This window comes from Physella acuta, unplaced genomic scaffold, assembly GCF_028476545.2.
Source record: "Physella acuta isolate Inbredline_101_S28 unplaced genomic scaffold, ASM2847654v3 ptg001640l, whole genome shotgun sequence".
In the NCBI taxonomy this organism is placed as follows: domain Eukaryota; kingdom Metazoa; phylum Mollusca; class Gastropoda; family Physidae; genus Physella; species Physella acuta.
Genome location: NW_026733154.1, coordinates 101,646 through 107,482, shown reverse-complemented (window position 1 = coordinate 107,482; position 5,837 = coordinate 101,646). Strand labels below are relative to the sequence as shown.

Genomic DNA, 5,837 nt, shown 5'->3' with positions numbered 1-5,837 from the left:
GTCAAATGTCTACACATCATGTTTGTGAAATGTCTACACATAAAAAAGTAGACGTAAAAACAGCGTGTAGAAAACAGCCACAGAAACGTCTTTATCTGTTAATTAAAAAGATTATCAAATATTAATGCTCTGCTCTGTTTGGTGTGTATGTCTCATTATACGTCAATTACATAACTATATATATATATATATATATATATATATATATATATATATATATATATATATATATATATATAATATATATATATATATATATATATATATATATATAATTTCTTTCACCTAACTATTAAAATTGACACTATGCGAAACAATCACTACTGTGTAAATAAAAGAAATATCGATACAAAAAGAAAAGTATATAAATCTTTAAAAATCCAAACAATGTAAATAAAAAAAAAAAACACAGGCTACCTGCCGGCGACCGGGCATATTTGTTCCAGAGAGAGGATCGTTTTCATTTCACTAAATTCGTAAAAATAAAAAGGCTGTAATGTGCATACCTTTTGTAGTAGTGATTAAAATAGTGCAGTAAATTTGTCGTGCATTGGATTTAGCATGCTAATAGCAAGTATACTTTCAGTAGGATTATCAAGTTTTTAAAGTATAATTGTTAGTAGAGATGAAAAGCCACATATATAAAAGGAAATTTATTAATCTAAAAGATAAATATGCGTTTCTTATAACGGGACATATTTGGCCTCTGACTTAGAAAATTTAGTAGGATTTGTTATTGTTTTAAACAGTAATTGTAAAAAAAATACAAATTTCAGAACATACAAGATTTTGAATTTAGTAACTCAGTTTTAAATAAATCAACTAACAATATAATGGTTACAGTCTAAAGTCTTATATTGTTAAAATTTTTAATTTAAAAATTATTAATTTAATAATTTTAAATAAATAATAAGTTTAATTAAAAAATTATTAAGAAACTGTCCTGTCCATTAGACTTATTAAGTATGGAAATATGTAAGCATCTAAAAAATTGATATCCTTACTCAAACAAGAAAATACTTCTCGCGTTAGTGAGGTCAGTGACCTGTTTGATGCCAGAATTTGATCCTTAAAAATGTAAATATAATGCATTACAAAAGATATTATTTACATATGGGATATATTGAGGCCTATATGTAGGTAATTATAAATAGGTATATATATATATATATATATATATATATATATATATATATATATATATATATATATATATCGATATATATATATGCGTATGCGTATGCGTTTGCGTTTGCGTTTGCGTTTGCGTATGCGTATGCGTATGTGTATGTGTATGTGTATGTGTATGTGTATGTGTATGTGTATGTGTATGTGTATGTGTATGTGTATGTGTATGTGTATGTGTATGTGTATGTGTATGTGTATGTGTATGTGTATGTGTATGTGTATGTGTATGTGTATGTGTATGTGTATGTGTATGTGTATGTGTATGTGTATGTGTATGTGTATGTGTATGTGTATGTGTATGTGTATGTGTATGTGTATGTGTATGTGTATGTGTATGTGTATGTGTATGTGTATGTGTATGTGTATGTGTATGTGTATGTGTATGTGTATGTGTATGTGTATGTGTATGTGTATGTGTATGTAAATGTGTATGTGTATGTGTATGTGTATGTGTATGTGTATGTGTATGTGTATGTGTATGAGTATGAGTATGAGTATATATGTAAATACATTACACACTAGGGCTGCTGGAATTACGAGGGCTGAAATAAAAAGAGCTGCCCAAAACCTAGTCTAGTGGAGAGTTGTGGATGCAACCGTATCCTCGCTTTGGGGCGGCAAAGGAAAAAGTTAAACTCCTTAGCGTATGTGTGCGTGCGTGTGTGTGTGCGTATGTGTGTAACGTATATATTTAGAGGATATTATTGTTTTGTGTAATTATATATTTCGCGTCATCTTGTCTCCTCAGAAATAAATTTCTCTTGCAAAACTTACCAAACGGGTACGGGGTACACAACACGAAGCCTTGGTTGTAAGAACCCAGCGGAGTACTGAAGGAGCTCACTAAAGCTACCGAGCAAGGGCCGCCGCCGATACCTGTGCTGAAGTACACGCAGTTGTTAAGTGCCAAGCAATAGTTGAAGCAATCCTTGAGGAAACAAAATAAATTATAGCTTGAGATATATATATATATATATATATATATATATATATATATATATATATATATATATATATATTAATATATGGTATATATGGGTATTTCGAACCGGCGAGCAATTTGTTCCACCCTCATTGAGCTTAAGATGACGGCTAGAAAATGGCAGTAACACTTTGATATAGGTACAGATGATAAAATCTATGTGCTGACCGAAACCTAGTAGATCTAGAATCTATCGTAAAGTTAAGCGGTAAGTCAGTTTTTGTGTTTTTTGCACTGTTCGATATCTTTCTAACTGTGCAATACTGTAGAGTACTAAATTAATTTCTTTCTTTTTTCTGCGCCCAAATAATTTGATTATCGACCCTTAATGTCAACTATTTGATTTGAAAGTATTACTTTTGTAAGTGTATAGCAAAGACTAATTTAACATTTTACCAATCAATTTAAAAAAAAAATAGATTTCTGTTATATTCATAGAAATCGAAATCAACTTAAGCAATCTAAATAAATAAACTTGATTTTGTAACATTAATTACGCAATATGGAAACTATAATAACGTACAACCTCGTAAAATGAAAACCATATAGATTTATTTTGTACAGCCATTTCGGAACACTTTTTTTTTATTTTCCCGATCGTTAGCTTAACAATATAAAATTAAATAATTTTTCATTGATTTATTAAAGACTATAAACAATCTTTGGGGCTATACCGGCGATGTTGTATTATACTTTTATATATTTTGATATGGAATGTGGTTAATAAGTAAATAATAAAACTATAATAAAATTTCCTATTTTCCATATTGCATCGTACTAGATTTAATTTTGAGCGTAAAAACTGCAAACATGAGTCCACAATATTCGACGTTTTGAAAGTTTTAGCCCACGGAAGGGCTCGTGGTGTTAGGGTAGGGGATATGAGTGAGGGGTGGTGTGTGTTTGGTTGGGGTTGGGTGTGGTTGTTAAGGGGTCGTCCATTATTGATGTCAGACTCATAGGTGGAGGGGGGTTTTTGTGACGGTGTGTGATGGGGGAGGGGGGTTCAGATGGTTCACTGTTTCTTCCAGACTTTTTTCTCCGGGGGGGGGGGGCACTTGAAATCTTCGGGGGGCGGTAAACTTTCTTCGGGGGGGCGGACACTGTTAAAAGTATATATTTTCTATATAAATTATATAAATTTCATTTCATTCGAAAAGATGCCTGGAAGAAACTCTGGCTATGTTAGAAAACGAATTTTAGCCGTTATTTCACGTTTAAAAATTAGTTTTCATAAATTGTAATAGGAATTTATTAAAATACTCTATACAAGATTTTGGAAAAATAGCTTATTATAAGAACAATTCAACTGCAACCTTTAGGGGGTGGGGTTGTAGGCTTAGGTGTGGCGTAATTTTATGGGGGGGGGGGGCGCTGGCTTTTGTGACGATGTGTTACGGAGGGGAGGGAGAGGTAAAAAATCTCCCAAAAAAAGCGTGACGTCATTTATGGATGACCCCCTTAAGCATAATATAATAAACGAGCCGACCCGCGGCGTATGATACGCCGCTATTTAGTTGTTTTATTAATTTCTACTTTTCAGTAATTCATAATTTGTGAATTCGACAGTACCAATGCTGCCACTGAAAATATTTGCTTTAAAACACTAAACCCCCCCCCTTTCCCCTAACCCCGACCCTACACCCCCCCCCCCCCCCCACCTGAAAGCAGCCTCCTCTTAGTTACCTCCTGTAAGTTTAAAATCGTTTCAAACTAAATTATCTGCCCCTAATAGCCGTCACTAAACCCGGCTCTACGATTTGTAAACATTTAATTTAGCGTGACCACAACTCACCAGACCATGTGGGGGTGGGGTGGGGGTGGTAGTGATAGTGATAGAGAGAAAGAGAGGGGACTGTAAGGAGGCGCTTGCAGCTTGTTGTCTAACGTCTCCCAGAAGAGAATTATATATATAGATTGGAAATTACTTTCAATGCATGATTCTTTGTTTGTTTTTCTATAAATTAATATTACTCCAACATTCTATTATTCTAAATTGCACTGAAATTGTAACTAGAATTATAGTTGAGGAAATACTGTTACGTCTCTTCCATGTAATGTCCCCTGATTGTGTGTGTGTTGTGTGCTTGAACGACGGTTACCCCCTTTTTGTGTGCAGTTGTATCCCTTGGTTGAGTGTGGTTACATTGAGCAAGAGGTGCTCACGTGAGGGGTGTTAGTTGACGGGTGACAGAGCGTGTGCTAGTGTGTGTAGCAGTAGTTTGCAGTGTGGCTGTGGATGTGGTGTTAAGTATCGTGTATCGTTATTTGTGTTGTAGACATTTTTATTATTTATCCTTTTATTATTGTATTGTTCTTGTATGTATATATATATATATATATATATATATATATATATATATTATATATATAATTTCTTAGTATTATTTAGTGTTATCTAGTCTGCTGTAAACGTTGTATTGTGTGTTATATACCGCTAGACGAAGAACTCAATAGATACCGTACATGACTATATAAAGCAAGTAAGGTGTGTAAAGCAAGGGAGGTAAGAAAGTATAATATGGGAAGGTGGACATTGTGAGTGGTTTGCGTGAGATAGTGCAGTCGACAGATCTTTTTTAAACAAGGGACTTGGTTATTTTTATCTATTAAATTGAAACACAATGAATAAAAGATTAGAGATTAATAATTTTTACAATAACATTGGGTGTTAATCATTAAGAAATGTTAATCATTTAGTGTGGAGGTTAAATGTTGAAAATATAATTAAAATGTAATATTTTATATTTGGCACCCGGCCTAACCTGAATATAAAATCGTCAATATATTTTACGCAGAAGCTATGAATGTGTTACATTACAGTAGAGTACGTAAGTTGACGTAAGCTTAAATAACAAACGAATGATGGTGCTGATCCCTACCTGGGGAGAAGTAATTGATGCTGGTGCCGCTGTAAATGAAAAAGGGGCAAATACGCCACACTGGGCTGTGAATAGAATATTTGACGTATGGTTAAATGTCAGAATGAGAAGCACCTCAGCGTGTGTAGTGTTGTGACATTGAAGGACGATGTCACAATAATAAAATAAAGAGGGTGTTAGGTATCTAACAGTAGAACTTGCTAATGTCTACGCTAACCCTATAACTAAAAGTACTCTTTCAAAAAGTGGAGGTCCATGGGGCAGGTGAAATAGAGCTCACCTGTTCCAGAGACTTCAGCAAATGAAGGGATATTTTTATCATCGCTGTGTCCACCCACCTTTTTTTCCAAAACTGAGCTAAGCTATCATCATTTAAACAGGCCTTCACTTAAAGCTTACCTTAACCCTAACCCAAAGTTTGAAATAAAACTAATAAAAGCACTTACCTGTAGCTAAACCAATCATACGAGCAAGCAAAACTGCCACCAACAGCATCTTAAAAGCCATTTCTGTAAAACTCAGGTTTTTTTTTTTACAGCTGCTACAAAATTTCGATGATATAATCAGCACAATCTCTTGCGTAAAATTATTATATTTAATTAAATAAAATACAGAAATTGATGTTGAAATCATAGTCTAAAATAATATATTGTTTTGAACTATTTATGTCTACGTGTTTTAAAATTAAGTGCTTGATTTGGCAGCAGATAATCTGAAATAAATTGACGAGTTTGGGCCTTAATAAAACTTTGTTCTTAGGGAGAAAAGAATATTTGTTTTTAAAA

The 5,837-nt window shown here is 33.3% G+C and overlaps 1 long non-coding RNA gene across 1 annotated transcript; it reads right to left on the bottom strand.

The window, feature by feature from the left end:
- Positions 1-1,068, bottom strand: LOC131929501 (uncharacterized). The gene is made up of 3 exons (XR_009383973.1): positions 1,005-1,068; positions 418-468; positions 1-95 (listed from the first exon to the last, which is right to left on the bottom strand). It is a non-coding gene; the product is annotated as an uncharacterized LOC131929501 (long non-coding RNA).
- Between the last annotated feature and the right edge of the window lie 4,769 nt (positions 1,069-5,837).